We start from the raw sequence: 24028 nt of genomic DNA, 5'->3' as shown, positions 1-24028 counted from the left end.
CCTCCCTCCCTCCCTTCCTTCCTTCCTTCCTTCCTTCCTTCCTTCTCAAAATCTCCATTATTTATTTATTTATTTATTTTTAGAGTCTCATTCTATCACCCCGGCTGGAGTGCAGTGGAGTGATCTCAGCTCACTGCAGCCTCCGCTTCCTGGGTTCAAGAAATTCTCCTGCCTCAGCCTCCTAAGTAGCTGGGACTACAGGCATATGCCGCCACACCTGGTTAATTTTTGTATTTTTAGTAGAGACGGGGTTTCGCCATGTTGGCCAATCTGGTCTCAAACTCCTGATCTCAAGTGATCCACCCACCTCGACCTCCTGAATTATTATTTTAGAGAGACAGTTTAACAACTGCCTGACCATCACTTGACAGTTGCCTGACATCCCTGGGGTAGGAAGGAGCCCTCTCCTGCCCTGCTCATGCCTGCCTAGCTACCTCCTCCAACATTTTTAAATATGGAAGGAAATAATTCCTTTGCTAAGGTTTTGCCTCTGACAGTAGGCTGTAGAAAATGCTGTGTCGACCACTAAGCCAGACTATTTTGCTTCTTGAAAGATTGGAAGTGAGGTGTCCTGATAAATTCAAGAGAGAATCAGAACTTAGGAAGGCCCACAGCTGAACATACTTGGATTGGTTTTAAAGTTGAATGTAAGACAACTTCTTTAGGCAGACTGTTAGTTGAAAGAGAGGCTGACCAGACGTGGGGGTCATGGCTGTAATCCCAGCACTTTGGGAGGTGAGGCGGGTGGATTGCTTGAGCCCAGGAGTTAGATCAGCCTGGGCAACATAGCAAGACCTTATCTCTACCAATCATAAAAAATGTTAACTGGGCGTGATGGTGCATATCTGTGTTCTCAGCTGCTCGGGAGGCTGAGGTGGGAGAATTCCTTGAGTCCAGGAGGTCGAAGCTATATAGTGAGCTGTGATTTTGCCGCTGTACTCCAGCCTGGGTGACAGAGAGAGAGATCCTGTCTCAAAAAAAAAAAAAAAAAAAAAAAAAAATAGCCTATAATTATAGAAGTCCTGTTGGTCCTGCTGGTATTCTGTTAAAAGGAAAGTCGTTTCCCTTCCCATTTTCTTTTGGGGGAGTGTCTTGAATTGGATCTCTTTTGTCTCATATGTGTTGTTTTTTTAAATTGGATTTTGCATTTGTTGTTGTTGGTCATTGCTGTGCTCTATCCGAGAAGATTGTCCTTATAAGGAAGTAATCTGGTGGGTAACACTGAATTTCAGTTGTTCTAAGCCCACACGTAGTCTTCTCACTTTCTTCTTGCCATGGGACTGAGAGAGTGCTCCTTGGGACGGAGGTAGGTTGTGCTCTATTTTCACAGATGGCAGCTTCAGGTTAGCTACAAACTAGTAAGAAGTTTTGACAGCATGGAGGCCGGAGTGGGGCTGGAAAGTACTTTGGAGTTTGCTGAAGGAAAACAAAGATTCAAACCAAAGACTCTCCTGATTTGAGCTCAGATGAGCATTTCCTGATGTCAGGTGATCCAGTCTTTTCTAATTTGCTCCTGCATTTTTTGGAAGCATGTGAATTTGCCACTAAGCTAGTGCTGAGCTGTTTGGGAGGAAAATGACTAGAGAATTCATGAAAAAAAATTCACTTTCTTTTTGCATGACGAATCTAGGAATTCATTAAAAAAATTTTTCTTTTTTTTAGTTTTTAGATTCCTTCCTTCCTCCCTTCCTCCCTCCTTTCTTTCTTTCTTTCTTCCTTTTTTCTTTTCTTTTCTTTCTTTCTTTTTTTTTTTTTTGGCAACAGGATCTGGCTTTGTCACTCGGGCTAGAGTGCAGTGGCACGGTCATGGCTCGCTGCAGCCTCCTGGGCTCAAGTGATCCTCCTACCTCAGCCTCCTCAGTAGCTGGGACTACAGGCATGTGCCACCACACCTGGCTAATTTTTTTTATGTTTTGTAGAGGCAGAGTGTCACTCTGTTGTCCAAGCTGGTCTCAAACTCCTGAGCTAAGGTGATCTTCCTGCCTCAACCTCCCAAAGTGTTGATATTACAAGTGTGAGCCATTGTGCCTGGCTGACATAGTTGTTCTTGTGAATGGTTACTTAGAAATATTATTCTCAGTTGATCAAAAAAAATAAATTCTTAGAGACAGGGTCTTGCCATGTTGCTCGGGCAGGTTTCAAACTCCTGGCCTCAGGTGATTCTCCCCCGTTGACCTCCCAAAGGGCTGGGATTACAGACATGAGCCACTGCACCTGGCAGATTTTTAAAATGTAATTTAAAAACTTCTTTTCCTGTTTCCTGGAAACATTAGAGTCTGAACTAACGCCTTTTTGTTCAGTCTAGTGTCTGGCATTATTTTTTTCTGCCATCTTTTAAGATTTATGCTAAGTTGCTTTGAAAAAAGTTATAAATTTTTTTCTTGGTATTCATAAATGCACCAGTGATTTCAGTATCACTTCATATCACATTAATCAATCATACAGAATACTTTGAAGTTCAGTAATAGCTGATGATTATTTATTTGGCTGGGTTTCAAAGCAATAACATCAAATGCTTCAATTGCTTAATTTTTCTAAAGTAAGACTGGGAACCTGGAATGATAAACTAGAATGGGAGCCAATGACTTCATCTGGTCTGAGCTCTTACATTTTAGATGAGTACACTAGGCCTGAAGAGAGTCTTAAATGAAGTTAAAGGACGCACTTGAGGCAGAGAGAGGAGAAAAAGAGAAGAGAGAGAAAGATGAAAAAGTTAAGCAAAAAAAAAAAAAAAGTTCTCCATTGAAGGATTTCTTTAAATAATTTTTTTTTAATTTTCTTTTTAGAAAATAGATTTGGGGTCTTGCTATGCTGCCCAGGTTGGTCTTGAACTCCTGGACTGAAGTGATCTGGCTGTCTCAGTCTTCCAAACTGCTGGGATTACAGGTGTGAGCCACTATGCCTGGCCTCCATTGAAGGATTTCTTAGGGCTGCTAATATGTTAACAAGTGTTGTAAATCTCCAAGGTGGGGAGAGTTTTTTATTTTGGAGAAATTTAATAAGCAGTGTTTCCCAGTCGATTGACCAAGGTTCCCTTTTTTGACAGAGCACTGGGCAAGCCTAGTGTTCATCAGCCACACTTTAGAATTTGTTCTTCTTTAGCTTGACCTGTTCTTTAACCAAAATGTGTATTTTTTTCAACTTTTATTTTAAGTTCGGGGGTACATGTACAGGATGTGCAGGTTTGTTACATAGGTAAATGTGTACCATGGGGGTTTGCTGCACAGATCAACCCATCACATAGGTATTCAGCCCAGCATCCACTAGCTAGTCTTCCTGATGCTCCTCCTCCCCCAACCACCCTCCTCTGACAGGCCCCGGTGTGTGCTGTTAGCTCCCATGTGTCCATGTGTTCTCATCATTCACCTCTCACTGAGAACATGTGGTATTTGGTTGTCTCTTTCTGCATTAGTTTGCTGAGGATAACAGCTTCCAACTCCATCCATATCCCTACAAAGGACGTGATCTCCTTCCTTCTTATGGGTGCATAGTATTCCATGGTGTATATGGACCACATTTTCTTTATCCAGTCTATCACTAATGGGCATTTAGGTTGATTCCATGTATTTGCTACTGTGAATAGTGCTGCAATGAACATACATGTGCATATATCTTTATAATAGAATGATTTCTATTCCTTTGGGTATAGTAAAAGGGATTGCTGGGTCAAATGGTATTTCTGCCTCTAGTTCTTTGAGGAATCGCTACACTGTTTTCCACAATGGTTGAACTAATTTGCACTCCCACCAACAGTGTAAAAGTGTTCCTTTTTCTCAGCAACTTTGCCAACATCTGTTGTTTTTTGCTTTTTTAGCCATTTAGCCATTTAGCCATTCTGACTGGCGTGAGATGGTACCTCATTGTGGTTTTGATTTGCATATCTCTAATAATCAGTTATATTGAGCTTTTCCCCCCCATATGCTTGTTGGCCACATGTACATCTTTTTTTTTTTTTTTTTTTCTTTTTCCCCAGGCTGCAGTGCAGTGGCGTGATCTCGGCTCACTGCAAGCTCCGCCTCCCGGGTTCACGCCATTCTCCTGCCTCAGCCTCCCTAGTAGCTGGTGCCCCTCCGGCTAATTGTTTGTATATTTAGTAGAGACAGGGTTTCACTGTGTTAGCCCGGATGGTCTCAATCTCCTGACCTCGTGATCCGCCCACCTCGGCCTCCCAAAGTGCTGGGATTACAGGCGTGAGCCACCGCGCCGGGCCACATCTTCTTTTGAGAAGTGTTTGTTCATGTTCTTTGCCTACTTTGTAATGGGTTTGTTTGTTTTTTTCTTGTAAATTTGTTTAAGTCCCTTGTAGACTCTGGATATTAGACCTTTGTCAGATGGATAGATTGCAGAAATTTTCTCCCATTCTGCAGATTTTCTATTCACTCTGATGATAGTTTCTTTTGTTGTGCAGAAGCTCTTTAGTTTAATCAGATCCCACTTGTCAATTTTTGCTTTTGTTGCAATTGCTTTTGGCGTTTCCGTCATGAAATCTCTGCCTTTGCCTATGTCCTGAATGGTATTGCCTAGATTTTCTTCTAGAGTTTTTATGGTTTTGGGTTTTACATTTAAGTCTTCAATCTATCTTAATTTTTCTGTAAGGTGTAAGGAAGAGGTCCAGTTTCAGTCTTCTGTATATGGCTAGCCAGTTATTCCAGTACCATTTATTGAATAGGGAATTCTTTCCCCATTGCTTGTTTTTGTCAGATCTGTCGAAGATCAGATGGTTGTAGGTGTGTGGTCTTATTTCTGAGATCTCTTTTCTCTTCCATTGGTCTATGTGTTTATTCTTGTACCAGTACCATGCCGTTTTGGTTACTGTAGCCTTGTATTATAGTTTGAAGTTGGGTAACATAATGTCTCCAGGTTTGTTCTTTTTACTTAGGATTGTCTTGGCTATTTGGGCTCTTTTTTGGTTCCATATGAATTTTAAAGTAGTTTTTTTTTCTAATTCTGTGAAGAATGTCAATGGTAGTTTAATGAGAATAGCATTGAATCTATACATTACTTTGAGCAGTATGGCCATTCTCATGATATTAATTCTTTCTATCCAAGAGCATGGAATGTTTTTCCATTTGTTTGTGTCCTCTCTGGTTTCTTTGAGCAGTGGTTTTAGGCCTCCTTGAAGAGGCCCTTTTCTTCTGTCCTTAGCTGTATTCCTAGGTATTTTATTCTTTTCGTAGCAATTGTGAATAGGAATTCATTCATGGTTTGGCTCTCTATTTGCCTGTTGTTGGTATATAGGAATACTAGTGATTTTTCCACATTGATTTTGTTTCCTGTGACTTTGCTGAAGTTGCTTATCAGCTTAAGAAGGTTTTGGGGCCAGGCGCGGTGGCTCAAGCCTGTAATCCCAGCACTTTGGGAGGCCGAGACGGGCGGATCACGAGGTCAGGAGATCGAGACCATCCTGGCTAACATGGTGAAACCCCGTCTCTACTAAAAAATACAAAAAAACAAAAAAAAAACAAAAAAAAACTAGCCAGGAGACGTGGTGGGTGCCTGTAGTCCCAGCTACTAGGGAGGCTGAGGCAGGAGAATGGTGTAAACCTGGGAGGCGGAGCTGGCAGTAAGCTGAGATCCGGCCACTGCACTCCAGCCTGGGTGGCAGAGTGAGACTCCGTCTCAAAAAAAAAAGAAGGTTTTGGGCTGAGGTGATGGGGTTTTCTAGATACAGGATTATATCATCTGCCAAAATGTGTGTTTTCTCTATGTGAAACAATGTTAACAGCTTTTTTCTTTTTTCTTTGAGACAAGGTCTGGCTCTATCACTCAGGCTAGAGTGCAGTGGTGTAGTCTTGGCTCACTGCAGTCTCTGCCTCCTGGGCTCAAGCCTCCCACCTCAGCCTCCCGAGTAGCTGAGACCACAGGTACACACCACCATACCTGGCTAATTTTTGTATTTTTTGTAGAGATGGGGTTCCGCCATGTTGTTCAGGCTGGTCTTGAACTCCAGAGCTCAAGGGATCCACCTGCCTCGGCCTCCCAAAATGCTGGGATTACAAGCGTGAGCCACTGTGCCCAGCCAAGAATGAAATTCTTAAATAATGTGGCTATGCATGGAGGCTTGAACAACAAACCTCTTCTCATTTCTTCTCACTTGTCAAGGCCTGTTCAAATTATGATGGCAATTATTGTGTCTATTCTAAAGAATGTGTTTCTGGAGTAGTGATTTTATATAAAACTAAATATATTCACTGTAAAACAGCACACCCCAAAAAAGCACACTCAAAGAAAACATTAATTAAGTTGCAGTCAAAATTACTAGATTGACCAGGATTAATTGAAGGTTTTTATTATTCTCCTCGCAGAAGCATGTTAGAGCTGTGAGGACAGAGTTTCACGCTGGTCATCCCCACCTCTATTCTCAACATTCTCAACCCTTAAGTAGTGATTGTCAGAAAGTAGATGCTCAGTCAGTAAATATTTGTGGAATAAAGTAATTCAGATTATTTTATTACCTAGTTATTTTTGAATTGGAAAGACTATGCAGATATACATTTGAACATTAAAAATTACGTGGTGGGAAGTGATGTTTATTCTCACTTAAGACTTTGGGCTCCCACTCTTAGTTCTCTTCCTCAGAAGCAATTACTAACCAGTTTATACAGTGTAGTTCTAGAATGTCCTATGCATATTTAAGCATATATACACATATGTACATATACTTATCTATGTGTATCTATAGATATGCATATATATTAATATATAGTTTTTATACACTGGTGGAGGCATAGTTTACAGACTGTTCTATGTTTTGATATTTTGTCACTTAGTAGCCATCTTATGAATATATTTTGAGAATTTCCATCTAATAAATGAAAAATTTTATCTCATTGGTATTTTACTTTTTTAAAATGATTGAGGTGGATTATCTTTTCCTGTGCTTATAAGCCATTTGTGTTTCCTTCTATGAACTGCCTCTTTAAGCTTTGTGCCTGTTTTTCTATTGGTTTACTGGTCTTTTATAATTGATTTGTAAGAGGTCTTTATTCATGAAAGACATGAACTCATTGTCATATGTGTTGAAATATTTTTCCGAGTTGATCATTTGTCTTTTGACTTTGGTATTTTTTTTTTCCATGCTGGAAAAAACCGTCAAATGTATTTATGTAGTCACATTTGCTAATCTTTTTGGAATTCGGGTTTTGTGTATTTTTTTGTTTGTTTCAAGACAGAATCTTGCTCTGTCACCCAGGCTGGAGTGCAGTGGCAAGATCTCAGCTCACTGCAACCTCTGCTTCCTGGGTTCAAGCGATTCTCCTGCCTCACTCTCCTGAGTAGTTGGGATTACAGGCACCTGCCACCATGACCAGCTGAGTTTTGTATTTTTAGTAAAGACAGGGTTTCACCATGTTAGCCAGACTGGTCTCGAACTCCTGACCGCAGGTGATCCGCCTGCCTTAGCCTCCCAAAATGTTGGGATTGCAGGTGTGAGCCACTGCACCCGGTCTTGTATATTGTATAGAAAAGCCTTCTCAGATCCAAAAAGAAATAAATTATCCCACATTTACCTGGAATAATTTTATGATTTTCTTTTTATTTATTTATTCATTTTATTATTATTTTTCAAATAGAGATGGAGTCTTGCAATCTTGCCCAGGCTGGTCTCAAACTCCTGAGCTCAAGTGTTCCTCCCACCTTGGGCACCCAAAGTGCTAGGATTACAGGCATGGACCACTGTAACTGACCATGATTTTATTTTATATATCCAAATATTTGATTCACCTGCAATTTATTTTGATAAAAGGTAACTTTATTATATGTGTTCCAGATGGCTAGCCAGTTGGATAAGCCACATGCCTCTGCTGGTTTGAAATGTTGTCTGTTTCACATTCTGACTTTCAATGTATTTATGCATTCATTTTAAAAAATTAACTTTGTTATGAAAAATTTCAAACTTATCAAAGTAGACAAAATAATAAAATGAAGTCCCATTGTACCCATCACTTAGCTTCAAAACTTTCAATGTGATCAGTCTTGTTTCATCTGTATCTTCCCTCTGTGTGTGTGTGTATATATATATATATATATTTATTTTTTTAAGATGGAGTTTCGCTTTTGTCATCCAGGCTGGAGTGCAATGGCACCATCTCGGCTCACTGCAACCTCCACCTCCCGGGTTCAAACGATTCTCAGTCCTCAGCCTCCCAAACAGTTGAGATTACAGGCGTCTGCCACCATGCCCTGCTAATTTTTGTATTTTTAGTAGAGACAGGGTTTCGCCATGTTGGCCAGGCTGGTCTTGAACTCCTGACCTCAGGTGATCTGCCCACCTCGGCCTCCCAAAGTGTTGGGATTACAGGTATGAGCCACTGCACTGGGCTCTGCATATTATTTTGAAGGAATCAGACATCATGTCATTTTGAGATATTTCTGCATGTATTTGTTTTAGTTTGGGTTACTCCAGAAGCAGACCCTGAGACAAAGATGGTAATGCAAGTATTTACGTGTAAATACCAAATAAACATTTATTTGTAAATACCAAATAAATGTTTGGTAGAATGAGAGAGGGAAGGGAAACAGATCAATAGGGCGAGCATCAAAAATTTGTCACCACCAACTATGGCTTCATCCTGCTGCAGAATTCCTGGAGGCTGTGGAGAATACATGTTCCCTGTCCCCAAGGAGCAAGGGAACTGGAATATGTATTCATCAACCCCCAGCAGTCACTGGTTGAGGGGCGCTAGGGGCGAGAATGGAGAGGACAGCTGTGTGGATTCCTCAGCACTTCTAGTCCCTTGTGCACGTGGATCTGGGGCTAGTAAAGGCCTCAGTCAAAGGGACCCAGATGCTGGGTGTTGGAAACTGGGCAGGGTATCTAAGGCAATGGTTCAGAACCAAGGGCATGGGATGCAGAGCTGACAACACCTGCTAGAATCTCTTGTTAAAAAGCACTTGTCACATCTAAAAAGATTAATAAAGTTCTCCAATAATATTAAATAATGTTCAAATTCCTCTAATTGTTTCATACACTTGTTTTGTTTTTGTTGTTTGTTTGAATTAGATTTCAAGTATAGTTTATGTATTACAATTTCTACATTTAAAAATTGTGCTTAATGTATAGGCTGCTCATTTCTTTTGAGATAATTTGCTTTTTGAGACAACATTTCATTCTGTCATCCAGGCTAGAGAGCAATGGTGTAATCTCAGCTCACTGCAACCTCCACCTTCCCGGCTCAAGCGATTCTCGTGCCTTGGCCTCCTGAGTAACTGGAATTACAGATATGCACCACCATGCCCAGCTAATTTTTGTATTTTTAGTAGAGAGGGGGTTTCACCATGTTGGCCAGGCTGGTCTGGAACCCCTGGCCTTATTGATCTGCCTCCCTCAGCCTCCCAAAATGCTGAGATTATGGGTGCGAGTCAACATGCCTGGCCAACATTTTCTTTAGGAGGCAGTTTTACCTCTTCTTTTCCAAGTCTTTAAGTCTTTTATTTTTTCTTATTTTATCACATTGGTTAATACTGCCGGTACGACGATAGCAGAAGTATGCGATAGCGCATCATTTGCATTTTTCCCAACCATAGGGGTGGGTGCGTGTGTGTGTGTGTGTGTGTGTGTGTGTTTAAAATTTTAAAACTTTTTGTAGAGCCAGGGCCTCAGTATTTTGCCCAGGCTGGTCTTCAGCTCCTGGCCTGAAGTGATTCTCCTGCCTCAGCCTCCCAAAATGCTGGGATTACAGGTGTGAGACACTTTGCCCAGCCTGTAGGTGGCCTTTTCATGAGATGAAGTTCCCTTCTATTTCTTGCATGCCTGAAGGTTTTTTGTTTAGTTTTTAATCATAAATGTTTTTGAAGTTTGGTGAATGCGCTTTTGGCACCTATTGAGTTAATCATGTGGTTTTTCCCCTTTATTGTTTTAATATGATGATATATATTGATTGAATTTCAAATGTTAAGCTTTGGTAACCACACAGTCATTGTATAATATCCTTTTTATTTTTTTTTGAGTTCAATTTGCAAATAATTTAGTAAGAGCTTTTGCATCCATGTTCATGAGAGATACTGGTCTACAGTTTTCTTTTCTTAAAATGTTCAGGTTAGGTTTTGGTATCGGGGTTCCATTGTCCTCATGAAAACACTTGAGAATTATTTCCTCCTCTACCTTCTACCTTCTAAAAGGTTTTGTAAGGTTCCTTGGGGGTTTTTTTTGTTGTTGTTGTTTGTTTGTTTCTTAGGAAGAGTCTCTCTCTGTCACCCTGGCTGAAATGCAGTGGTGCGATCTTGGCTCACTGCAGCGTCTGCCTCCCAGGTTCAAGCAATTCTCCTGCCTCAGCCTCCCAAGTAGCTGGGACTATAGGCTCGTGCCACCATGCCTGGCTAACTTTTTTGTGTTTTTAGTAGAGATGGGGTTTTGCCATTTTGGCTAGGCTAGTCTTGAACTCCTGACCTCAGGTGATCTGCCTGCCTCTGGCTCCCAAAGTGCTGGGATTACAGATGTGAACCACCATGCCTGACCTGGGTCTTTTGGATGCTTTTTATATTTTACTTCTCCAAAGGTTGAGAAGGAAATTTATAAATATACATATCACCTTCTTTCCTGAAATGTTTATCTAGTATGTAAGTTTATGAGTAAAAACTATTTTGCATCATCTGTAGGTTTTATTTATACACATATTATAATTACTTACCTTCTAAAATTAGCATAGATATTTGAAGCATCAGAATTACTATTCAAAGGTAACATTGTTCAAATGTAACATTTATTCATGAATTTACATATAGGCTGGGCATGGTGGCTCACCCCTGTAATCCCAGCACTTTGGGAGGTTGAGATGGGAAGATTGCGTGAGCCCAGGAGTTCGAAACTAGCCTGGGCAACATGGAGAAATCCCATCTCTACAAAAAATACAAAAACTAGCCTGGTGTGGTGGTGTGCGCCTATAGTCCCAGCTAGTCAGGAGGCTAAGGTGGGAAGATTGCTTGAGCCCAGGAGGTCAAAGCTGGTGAGCCGTGATTGTACCACTGTGCTCCAGCCTGAGCAACAGAGCAAGATCCTGTCTCAAAAACAACAAAAAAGAATTCATGTATACACATATACATATATACACACGTATATGTGTGAGTGTCTATATATATATCTATAGATAAAATTATATACATAATTTTTAAAACATGGTGTCTTGCTGTGTTGCCCAGACTGATCTAGAGCCCATGGGCTCAAGCAGTCCTCCCACATTAGTCTCCCAAGTAGCTGGAATCACAGGTTCGTCCCACAGTGCCCGGCCATGTACATATAGTTTTGTATGGGAAATTTAATATACTTCATTCATGCACAATTGGTACGTTCAGTCCTTCCTATCCTAGGAAGGGGTTCTCTGGATACATAGTGTGACAGCCAGCTTTAAACAACTTTTCTTATTATTCCATAAACCAAAGTGTCTAAAAATTGACTACTACCCTTTTTAATCAGTGACAGGAATTAAGAATATTAAGGTTTATTTAAATTCTCAGATGCACCACAGTCGTTATTAGAGCCAGTTTTTCTAGGCTTCTTGAAAACAAAGCTTTTCCTCCGGGCAGTTGAGGCCAGTTGCACTTATTGAATCTCATCTCTTTTTATTTTCCCCAATCTTTTTTTCTCTAGAGTGAAATGAGCTGTGAAGTGGCCAAAAGATGAATAGGAAAGAGAAAAGAAAAAGGCGAGGTTTTGAATTAGATACAAATTGGAAAAATATGTCTTGAAATAGTTGAAAATGATTATTCCTTTTATTTTTGTTTATTTGATACTTATGAACTATATGGTTAGCTTCTAGGATTTATAATTCAGGAGTTTTGGAGTTTTGTTTTCATTCTTTTTCACTTCTTTATTAGTTAGATAACAACATATGAATAAAAATGAGGAACCGGTTTTGCAGATTGAAACTCAAAACAACAGAATAAAAGCTAGATAAGAGCAATTTATTCTAAATTAGTACTCGGAAGGGAATATTCTCATAATTTACGTGTTACATTTTTGGAAAAAAATGCCCGAATCTAAAATATGATTGGCCTCCTTAAATAGACAGGGGAGAGTTAGAACAGATATTTATGTTGTGATTTGAAATTTTGGGGACATAGCAATGATTAAGAGAACTCTTGAAAGCCAAGAATTTTCTCTTTTTCCAAAAAAAAGCCCTTGCCTGAGCCATGTATTGGGAGCGTGGAACAGACTTCAGGCTTGTTTATATAGGCAGGGAGTGCATTCAAACACGATCTTGCTAATCTTGAAGTATCACACCCGGAGCTAGTTGCTGCTTTTGAAGGCTTTTTAAATTTAAATAAGATGCTTCCCCCTTTCGTGTCTCAATTTAATTCTGTGCTTCTCACACACTGATAAAAATAAGACATGACACATGCTTTGGTTAGGCTTGGAAAGCAATGATTGATAGAAAGAGAGAACCCTGAACCAGAGAAAGGGATTTAAAAAGGACCTGGCCGGGGTGGGGTGGGGGGGAGCGGCTATCTTCTGTTTTCTTAACATGGAAAACATCTTAGCAGAGAAACAATGTTTTGAACAAATATATTTTAAAAATGTTTAGTAGGCACATTTTTCTGCCATGTTATAGTGAGAAACAGATGTAGATGCTGTTAAATCATGTCAAATATGAACTGCCTGTGTACCCCATGTATATGTGTAAATATTTAACTAGAAAAACAGTCACATGAGAACTATTCTGGAGTGATCTTAGAAGCAGGAAGCCACAAATTATAGGTCTGAAATTTACCATGCATGGCTTATGAGTCCAGATAAGTAAAACCAAATGAAAAGACTCTGAAAATTTTATAAATAGTTCCTGTTTTTGGGTAAGGGGAGGGAAGGGAAAAGAGCAGAATGAATTTTAATATACTTCATTCATGCACAATGGGTACATTCAATTATAACCAGAGTACTAAGAATAATATGACAGTAATTTAGTTATGCATTTAAATCTAAGATATTAGTTATCACCCTGCTGCATAGACAAAATTACTATGGAATTGTAGCTTATCTTCAATTAGGTTCTAAAGTCAGCACATAAAGCAAAAATTACAAACATTCACATTTTTCCTTGAAAGTTGCCCTTGTTGACATCATGGTTGAGACAGACACACATAGGTCTGCTAACGTGGCCAGTGCCAAAACAGATCATATCTTCTGAAGGTTCCAGAAGATAAAACTGGCTTTTGTTTATGGATGGAATGAGGGAAAAAATAATTATTGACAAAAAAAAAAAAAAAAAAAAGAAAATATGTATTGTTTTCTTCTTCTTTTTTTTTTTTTTTTTTTTGAGACAGGGTCTCTCTCTGTCACCCAGGCTGGAGCACAGTGGTGCGATCTTGGCTCACTGCAACCTTCCCATCCTGGGCTCAAGCAATCTACCCACCTTGGCTTCCCAAAGTGCTGAGACTACAGGCGTGAGCCACCATACCCGGCCAGAAGCACATCATGATTCTAGTAAGGTGGAAATGAAAGCAGATTTGTGCCTTCCATCTCGGTCCCAATCTGGGGCTTATCCTTCTGAAGTGGAAGAGTAGAATGAGTCCTGCCCTACATTATTCCTTTATTTGTTTTCAAGTTAAATTTTAATTTCATGGAAATAATATTCTCTAATTACCTTCTGTGACTTAAATTATTTTACTGGGGCATGGCCTTCATGCAGTGAAAGGCACAGGTCATAAGTGTTGCAGTTCCATGAGTTTTGACAAATGCGTATGTACGTTCATGGAACTCAAACTATTACCAAAAAACAGAATATTTCCCGTCTTGCTCCATTAAGGTCAATCCCACCAGCCTCTACTCTCACTGGAAACAACCACTGTTCAGATTTCTTTCTCCAAAGGTTAGTCTTGCCTGTTCCAGAACTTCATAGCAAAGGCATCATGTGGCTTGTACTTTTACATATCTGACTTCTTTTGTTCAGCATGATGTGTGTGAGATTAATCTATGCTCTTGGGAAAATTATCAGTAGTATTTTGTTTCTGTTTATTACTGTATATTCTCTGTCTTATGAACATATTACAATTTATCTGTTCCTATTGATGGACAGTTGGGTTGTTTCCAACCTGAATTATAAGCAAACTAGCTATGAAAATTCATAGACAAATCTTTGCATGGATACATGTTTTTCTTCCTTTTGAGTAAATACTAAAGGGCAGAACTGGTGGTCACAGAACATGTTATGTTTAACTTTATCAGAAAGCACCAAACATTTTAAAAAAAACAGTTGCAGCTTTTTACTTCTCACCTTTGTATAAGAGTTCTTTTTGCTTCAAATCTGACCAACATCTTTCTGACTTTTGCCATTATAGTGGATGTGCAGTGGTATCTCATTGTGGTTTTATTGCATTTTCCTGATGATTCACTATGTTGAGCACTGTTTTATGTGTTTATTGGCCATTTTTTTGTTAAGTGTCCACGTCATTTGCTCTTTTTTTCTTTTTTTTGAGATGGAGTCTAGCTCTGTTGCTCAGGCTGGAGTGCAGTGATGCAATCTTGGCTCACTGCCACCTCCACCTCCCGGGTTCAAGTGTTTCTCCTGCCTTAGCATCCTGAGTAGCTGGGAACACAGAAGCCTGCCACCATGCCCAGCTAATTTTTTGTATTTTTAGTAGAGATGGGGTTTCACTGTGTTGGCTAGGCTGGTCTTGAACTCCTGACCTCATGATCTACCCACCTCAGCCTCCAAAAGTGCTGGGATTACAAGCGTGAGCCACCATGCCGGCCCATTTGCTCATTTTTAATTGGTCTACTTGTCATTTTATTATTGAGTTGGAGGAATTCTTTATGTATTCTAGGTACAGATTATTTGACAGATATATGTTTGATGACTATTTTCTCCCAGCTTGTGGCTCGCTTATTTTATTAATGTCACTTGTGATTAGAATTTTTTTCTTTTATGTTTAGTGCTTTTTTTTTCTTTTATGTTTAGTATCCTGAGTAAGAAATCCCCAAGATCACAAAAATATTACTTTATATTTTCTTCTGGAAGCTTTATAGTTTCAGCTGTCAAGTTTAGGTCTATGAGGTTGGCATTGAAGTTAATTTTTTTTCATATGACTATCCAGTTTTTCCATCAGTATTATTATTATTCCAATTAACTAATTAATTTTAATTGACAAAATTGTATCTACTTACTAGGTACATGTTGTTTTAAAATATGTATATATTGTGGAATGGTTAAATTGAACTAAGTAACATTGTCTAACTTTACACACTCATTTTTTGTTGTGAGAACTCTTAAAATTTACCCTTTTAGTGATTTTCAGGAATACAATATATTGTAATTAACTGTACTCACCTTGTTGTACAATCGCTCTCTTGAATTTATTCCTCTTGTCTCATTGAACTTTTGTATAGTTTGACCAACATCTCCTCCTCCCCTAACCCTTGGTAACTAACCACCATCCTATTCTTTGCATCTATGAGTTCAACCTCTTTAGAATCCACATGTAAGTGAGAGTGTGCAGTATTGCTTTTGCTGTGTCTGGCTTATTGCATAACATTAACATAATGTTCTCCAGGTTTACTCATGTTGTGAATGACAGGATTTCCTTCTTTTATTAAGGCAGAATAGTATACCTTGTGTATCCCGGCATAACTCGGAGATATTGCAGGTTTGGTTCTAGACCACAGCAATAAAGTGAGTATCACAATGAAGTGAGTCACATTCATTTCTTTGGTTTCCCAGTGCATATACAAGTTACGCTGTGCTATAGTTTATTAAGTGTTCAATAGCATATGTTTAAAAAAATATGCTTCCCTATGAGTGAAGGAGAGGGCCAGTAATGGCAACCCAACCAGGGTTTTACAGAGTACTACCTAAAGTAAGGGTTAAGAATTTGCACATGTTGGCTGGGAGCAGTGGCTCTTGCCTATAATGCCAGCACTTTGGGAGGCCGAGGCAGGCAGATTGCTTGAGGCCAGGAATTGAAGACTAGCCTGGCCAATGTGGTGAAACCCTGTCTCTACCGACGACGCAAAAATTAGCCAGGCCTGGTGGTTCATGCCTGTACTCGTAGCTACTTGGGAGGCTGAGGCACAAGAATAACTTGAACTTGGGAGGCGGAGATTGCAGTGAGCCAAGATTGGGCCACTGTACTCCAGCCTGAGAGACAGAGAGAGACTGCCTCAAAAAAAAAAAAAAAAAAAAAATTGTGCATTTTAATTTTGATTCTAAATTTCTGTGCTTAGGTTTTCATCAATTTCATTAATGTTTATACTTAAAACTTCAAATTTGACTCTGTTTTCCTTATTTGAAGAACGATGGGGGGGATTGATATCTCAGGATCAAATACAGGGATGCTAGTGTGTCTGGATTATCAGCTCCCGAGCTTGGTGTAGATCCACAGGACTAAGATAAAATCCGGGACTTAGTTGTCATTAATGGTGGATACTGGCCCATTCCCATCTGTGATCATTGCCACAAAGGAAATTGACTTAGAGCCTCTGACTCTAGTTCTTGCCTTATGCCTTGTAACTATGTTCAAAATAAGGATCTTAACACTGAACTCCATACTGGGGATCTGGGCTACTTGTAACTCAGTTTATTCATGTCAATAAAACAGCTGTTATTAGAGAAAGCTGTTCAGTTTCTTTTTTTTTTTTTTTTTGAGACGGAGTCTCACTCTGTCACCCGGACTGGAGTGCAGTGGCCGGATCTCAGCTCACTGCAAGCTCCGCCTCCCGGGTTTATGCCATTCTCCTGCCTCAGCCTCCAGAGTAGCTGGGACTACAGGCGCCCACCACCTCGCCCGGCTAGTTTTTTGTATTTCTAGTAAAGACGGAGTTTCACTGTGTTAGCCAGGATGGTCTCGATCTCCTGACCTCGTGATCCGCCCGTCTCGGCCTCCCAAAGTGCTGGGATTACAGGCTTGAGCCACCGCGCCCGGCCAGCTGTTCAGTTTCTAAGGGCTCCCACTCTTTACTTTCATGGACCCTGTTTTTCCCTGTAGAAATGTCATGTTCATAGAAATGCTCTGGCCCTACAAATATTTACTGAGCACCAAGATGATTAAGTGCTTAGGGTACAAGAGTGAGCAAAAATATTCACTGTCCATGTTCTCCAAGGACTTTTAGTCTAATGGAGAGACAGATGTTAATCAAGTAATCACACTAGTGGGCTAAGAATGGTGGCTCATGCCTCTAATCCTAGCACTGTGGTACGCCAAGGCAGGTGGATCATTTGAGGTCAGGAGTTCAAGATTAGCCTGGCCAACATGGTGAAACCCTGTCTCTACTAAAAATACAAAAAAATTAGCTGGTCGTGGTAACACATGCCTGTAATCTCAGCTACTCGGGAGGCTGAGGCAGGAGAATCCCTCGAACCTGGGAGGTGGAGGTTGCGGTGAGCCGAGATTGTGCCACTGCACTCCAGCCAGGGCGACAGAGTAAGACACCATCTCAAAAAAAAAAAAAAAAACAAGTAATCACACTAGTGAAGGCATCATTACAAAGTAGATGGGGCCCTCCCTGAAGGGAAAGGAACCCCTTTCTGTGAGTACTTATCCCTGAGATTTTTAGGGATAAAAAACATTTTCAAAAACTTGTTCTTTTGTGGTTTTGATCTTATCTCAATTTTGTCTTTTACAAAACTAAGAGCTATTTAGACTGTTGTGTTTTGCATGTGAAAACTTGAGATCAACTGGGGAAATGATCAATAGATATGAGAATTCAATTAGAAACAGTAATTAATACTTTTCTGAGTTTTTCTTTAATGTTAGATGAGGCAAATGAATTCTTAGGATACTAAAGTAGAAAGAGAAACACAAGAGGAAGGGCAAGTTTTAAAAAGTAAGAAGAAAGCAAAGTTTTCTAGGTAGATAGATCTGATTTTCACTAGTTTTTTCTTAGTATCTTTGTTGGTAATATAAACATAGGTATGTTTGCATTTTTTTGTATTTTTAGTTATGGGCTCAAACTTATATACAAATGATTATGTCATTAACCTTTCCAATATGCTTGGCCCTCTTTTGCAAGAATTACTGGGCACAGAGCCATAGTGGCCAATTTGATTCTCCTATTGGCATTTATATTGGGCATTTCCCCTGACCCTGTTCTCAGTTTCTTATCTAAGATGAACTGATAATCCTCCAAAGACTTGTTTTTTGTGATCAAAATGAAATCAGATTAAAAGCACTCTATAAAAAGTACAAAAATGTAAGTACTATGATTATTAGCCAAGGACCTGGGTTAACTCCCTTTTCGATGCCAGAGAAAGCACCAAGGTAAATGGCAGAGGCAAAAACAGAACCAGAAGATATCTGGGCATAGTGGCTCACACCTGTAATCCCAGCACTTTCAGGGGCCAAGGTGCGAAGATTGCTTGAGACCAGGAGTTTGAGACCAGCCCTGCCAACACAGTGGGACCCCATCTCTACAAGAAATTAAAAAAACTTAGCTGGGTGTGGTGGCACACACCTGTAGTCTCAGCTACTTGGGAGGCTGAGAAGGGAAGATTGCTTGAGTCCTGGAGTTTGAGGCTGCAGTGAACGGCAATCACGCCACTGCACTCCAGCCTGGGTGACAGAGTAAGACCCTGTCTCAAAAAAACAGACCAAAAAAAAAAAAAAAAAAAAAAAAAACCGAAGATGAATTGTTGGCTCCTTGGTGTTTTACGTCTTTTTTATATAAAAGCATACATACAATTCTACACCATTTTGGAATTTACCTGCCTATATAACAGTACAGTAAAGCCATAATAACTAGAACAGTGATTGAGTTGAAGAGATTAGGCTTAACCGAAACATCTTTCTTTAATGAAGTCATTAGTATAGACAAATAGTAAAGAAAAATGTCCAATATCCAACAGGATAGACTTTTGTAGTCTCTTAAAACATTCTGTTACAGTGTTAAATTGAAATACCATATATAGTTCAAACTCTCTAAGAGATCTGTATGACATTAATTTTTTTTTCTTTTTTTTGAGACAGAGTCTCGCTCTCTCGCCCAAGATGGAGTGGAGTGGCATGATCTTGGCTCACTGCAACCTCTGCTTCCCGGGTTCAAGTGATTCTCCTGCCTCAGCCTCCTGAGTAGCTAAGATTACAGGCACCCACCACCACGCTTGGATAATTTTGGTATTTTTAGTAGAGATAGGGTTTCACCATGTTGGCCAGGCTGGTCTCAAACTCCTGACCTGAGGTGATCTGCCCTCCACAGTCTCCCAAAATCCTGGAATTACAGGTGTGAGCCGCTGTGCCCTGGCCACGATTTTTTATTTTTTTGAGACAGAGCCTCACTCTGTCACCCAGCCTGGAGTGCAGTGGCATGATTTCGGCTCACTGCAACCTTCCCTTCCTGGGCTCAAGCGATCTTCCCACCTCACCCTCCGAAAGTGTTGGGTGTGAGCCACTGTGCCCTCCCCAAGAATAAGTTCTAAAAAAAATTTATTTATTCATCTTAAATTGACAAATGCAAATTGCACATATTTATGGTTTACAACATGGTGTTTTGAAATATGTGTACATTGTGGCATAGCAAAATCAAGTCCATTAACATATGTGTTACCTCACATCTTTTTGGTCATGAGAATAGTCAAAATCTCTCTTGGAAATTTTCAAGTATACAATTCATTGTTATTAACTATGGTCACCATGTTGTACAATAGCTCTCTTGAACTTATTCCTCTTGTCTAAATAAAAGTTTTGACTCTGGCTGGATGTGGTGGCTCACGCCTGTAATCCCAGCACTTTGGGAGGCTGAGACGGGCAGATCACGAGGTCAGGAGTTCGAGACCAGCCTGGCCAACATGGTGAAACACCGTCTCTACTAAAAATACAAAAAATTAGCTGGGTGTGGTGGTGCACGCCTGTAGTCCCAGTTACTCAGGAGGCTGAGGCAGAAGAATCACTTGAACCCAGGAGGTTGAGGTTACAGTGAGCCGAGAGCATGACACTGCACTCCAGCCTGGCAACAGAGCAAGACTTGGTCTCAAAAAAAAAAAAGTTTTGATTCTTTGACCAACATCTCTCCAATCCTTCCCTCTACACCAGCCCCTGACAACCACCATTATACTCTCTTTCTCTCAGTTTGACTTTCTTAGGTTCCACGTATAAATGAGATCATACAGTAGTTATCTTTTTTGACTGGCTTATTTCATATAACAAAATGTCCTCCAGGTTCATCTGTGTTATTGCAAATAACAGGATTGCCTTCTTTTAAAAGTATTTTTAAGTGTATTCTATTGTGCATATAGATCACATTTTCTTTATTTGTTCATCTGTTGACGGACAAAGACTGATTCCGTATCTTGGCTATTGTGAATAGTGCTGCTATGAACGTGGGGCACAGACATTTCTTTAATATACTGATTTCATTAATATACTGATTTTATTTCTTTTGGATAAATATCCAGGATTTATCTAAAAGATAAAGAGGTTGCTGCCCATATAGTAGTTCTATTTTTAATTTTCTGAGAAACTTCCATACTGTTTTCCATATTGGCTGTACGAATTTTCCTTCCCATTGACTGACTACACACAAGAATTCCCTTTTCTACACATCTTCACCAACACTTGTTATGATTCATCTTTTTTTGAAAAGAGTCATTCTAACAACAGGTGTGAGGTGATATCTCACTACAGTTTTAATTTGTATTTTTGTAATGATTAGCGAGGTTGAAAAATTTTTTATACACTTGTTGGCCATTTGTCTGTCTTCTTTCGGGAACTGTCTATTCTGATTCTTTGCCCATTAAAAAAATCAGGTTATTTAAAAATAAGTGTTTGAGGAAACATAATGAGCACTTTTCTTTTTTTAAAACATACTTAGGAAATTGTGATTCATGGAGAGGGGGATGGCCAGTGGTCAATTGGAAGTATAGCTCTGGAACTCAAGAGGTCTAGCTTGAAATATGGATTTGGTTGCCATTAGCACTGGTGATAACTCAATAAAAGGTAGTAAGAGAATGTAAAAAGAACATGAATAAGATCGTAAGGAACACTGATATTTAAGGGATTAAAAGAGGCAAGGGTTTGCAAGGAGCCTGAGAAGAGATGAAAGAAGACTGGCAGGAAGTGGAGTACTGAAAGCCAAGGGAAAAGAGTGTTAGGATGGGATCCTGTGCTGCAGGGAGGTTAGTAAGAGAGAGATTGAAAAGCGCTCCTTGAACTCAGCAAGAAGAAAATGCCTGGCAATTTTTCTTTCTTATTGTTTATTAATTTATTTTTAATTGACAAATAGTAATTGTGCATATTTATGGGTTACAAGGTGTTGTTTTGATTTATGTATACACTGTAGAAAGATTCAATCAAGATAATTAGTGTATTTATTCCCTTCCAACATCATTTCTTTGGGGTGAGGACTTTAAAAATAAATTCTTTTATCAATTTTGAAATATACAATACATTATTATTAACTGTGTTCACCATGCAGTGCAATGCAACACCAACACTTATTCCTCCAGTCTAACTAAAGCTCTGTACCCTTTGATCACCATCTCCCCTTTCCCCATCCCTTCCCCCACCATCCTCAGCACCTAGTAACTCCCTTTCTATGAGATTAACTTTTTAGATTCCACATATAAGTGAGATCATATAGTATTTGCATTTATGTGCCTGGCTCATTTCATTTAGCATAATGTACTTTAATTCCATCCATGTGGCAAATTACAGACTCTTCTTCTTTTTTAAGGCTGTGTAGTGTTCCATTATGTATATACATACCACATTTTCTTTATCCATTTATCTGTTGAACACATAGGCTGATTCTGTATCTTAACTATTGTGAATAATGCTGAAATAAACATGGGAGTACAGATATCTCTTTGACATACTAATTTCAATTTCTCTGGATATATACCCAGAATAGGGATTGCTAGATCATATGGTAATTTTATTTTTAGTTTTTGTGGAACCTCATACTATTTTCCAAAATGGCTATATTAATTTACATTCCCACCAACAGTGTGCAAGGATTCTCTTTTCTCTGCTTCCTTGCCAACATCCTAGACCTCCTCCCCTTCCTCTAGTTTTCAAAAAAATAGAAAGAAAATAGCCGTTCTAACAGGTATGAGGTGATATCATTGGGGTTTTAATTTGCATTTCCCTGGTGTTTAGTGATGTTCAGCATTTTTTCATACATCTATTGGCCAATCATACATCCTCTTTTGAGAAATGCCTGGCAGTTTTGAGGTGGGCATCTTGATTCAGTTGAGGTTGAGCTCCACTTGTATTATTGGGTCTTGGAGAGCTGAGTGTATAGTAAGAATTGGAGCAGTAGGAACTGACTTCTTTTACAAAGATTGACTAAAGGGAAAGTTTAAAAATGCACAGTGATGGCTGGGCGCGGTGGCTCACGTCTGTGATCCTAGCACTTTGGGAGGCTGAGGTGGGCGGATCACTTGAGGTCAGGAGTTTGAGACCATCCTGGCCAACATGGTGAAACCCCATCTCTACTAAAAATACAAAAATCAGCCAGGCATGGTGGCAGGCACCTGTAATCCCAGCAACTTGGGAGACTGATCCAGGAGAATTGCTTGAACCAGGGAGGTGAAGGTTGCAGTGAGCCAAGATCTCACCATGGCACTCCAGCCTAGGTGACACAGCAAGACTCCTTCTCACACACACACACACACACAAAAAACCCACCCACACAACAACAACAAAAGCACGGTGACTAAATTGCTTTAGTGAAAAGAATATTATTTTAAGGTGGGTAGGATTTCACAAAGATTGTGGATCGAAGAGGAAAGTAGAGAGGAATTGTCTAAAGATACAGGACAGAAGGAAAAAAAAAAAAAAAAAACAGGACAGAGAAGAGACAGTAAATATGCCTTATCCAAGAACTAGGAGGGTGGCACCTCCCAAACATGGTGAAGTTATTGGTGTTCAATAGGAAGAGAAGGGTAACAGGTATATAAGGATGGTATATAACAGCTCTGTGAAGAAAGGTGAGATTGTTGAATAAAAGACAGTAGTATGCACTGGGGATGCGAAGGTAGCATAACTGTTGGTTTCTTCCATCGGTCGGGTGTCATTCAACACAAGTTGTGAGCTCCTGTTATGTTTCAGGTAGTGTGCTGGGATTAGATGGTGAGCCCTGCCACCATGGAGTGGGGGTACAGATATTAATGTTAATCATACAAATATATCCAAATCTGTGATATTGATAAAGGCTGTGAATGAGAGGTTATTGGCATTCTGAGACCACGTAATGGGTAGTTTGACTCAGACAGCTCAGGGAAAGTTATCTGTGAGAGCTGGAGAGAGTGAGTACATGATACTTAGTAAAAGTGAGTTTCTCTTCTTTTTTAGAAATCACATTATTTAAAAGAGACAACTTATTTTAGCAAACATTGACCTTCCCCATGTCTCTTTACAAAACTGTCCTCATCTGAAGTGACTTAACATATTTGCAAGAAGTTCCTTTAAAAAGAACCAAAAAACAAATGTAGATGTTTACGCTTTTAAAATGAGAACTGCAACCCATTTTTAGCAGATGTTCCTAAGTTGCAGATGTCACACCTTATCACATCTAATTTAAATTGAAAAATAGTCTCATCCTGTAAAATTTGACAACAGAGAACATTCTAAAGTATTATTTTATGAAGAATCTAGAAATTACAAATGCATGTTACCTCCTATTGCACTGTAAGAGTGGTTGTGTGTTCGTGATTCTTTTACAGTCCTTCAACACAAATTGATTAATTTTATCCCCAGTTTCAGGTTAAACTCCCCTAAAAGCCACACAAAGTCATGGCTAGTTTTATTAGTTGAGATCACTGATTTCAATTAAATAGCAAAGATAGGCTTTGCTGAAGGAACGATGTTAATTCTCAAGATGTCTGATATTAACATAAAGAATACTATGTTCTCTGTTAAACCTCTATTGCTTTGGGAAAGAAGGTTGGCTTCTGGGTAAGTTTTGTAAAAAGACAAATTGGATGGTATAATTTTAAATGTGGAGCCCTCATTAAAATATTTCAGAAAGGGCCAGGTGTGGTGGCTCATGCCTGTAATCCCAGTAGTTTGGGAGGCTGAGACAGGTAGATCACCTAAGCTCAGGAGTCGGAGACTAACCTGGTCAACATGGTGAAAAAAATACAAAACATCCCTACAAAAAAACACAAAA

At 39.5% G+C, this 24028-nt stretch overlaps 1 protein-coding gene across 9 annotated transcripts in view; it reads left to right on the top strand.

The window, feature by feature from the left end:
• The window catches only part of IPCEF1 (interaction protein for cytohesin exchange factors 1), a 207965-nt gene that overhangs the window by 25403 nt on the left and 158534 nt on the right, over nucleotides 1-24028 (top strand). For 2 of the 9 annotated variants that reach the window (XM_023206111.2, XM_023206107.2), the window contains exon 1: nucleotides 13397-13414. The exons of the other annotated variants lie outside the window; for them this stretch is intronic. The gene's annotated coding sequence lies outside the window, so the exon portion shown is untranslated. Of the gene's footprint in view, nucleotides 1-13396; nucleotides 13415-24028 lie in introns of those variants that run through there. 9 annotated transcript variants of the gene reach the window in all.

Source organism: Piliocolobus tephrosceles, chromosome 5, assembly GCF_002776525.5.
Source record: "Piliocolobus tephrosceles isolate RC106 chromosome 5, ASM277652v3, whole genome shotgun sequence".
Classification (NCBI taxonomy): domain Eukaryota; kingdom Metazoa; phylum Chordata; class Mammalia; order Primates; family Cercopithecidae; genus Piliocolobus; species Piliocolobus tephrosceles.
The sequence above is the reverse complement of the archived record's forward strand: the minus strand, read 5'-3'. Positions and strand labels throughout refer to the sequence as shown.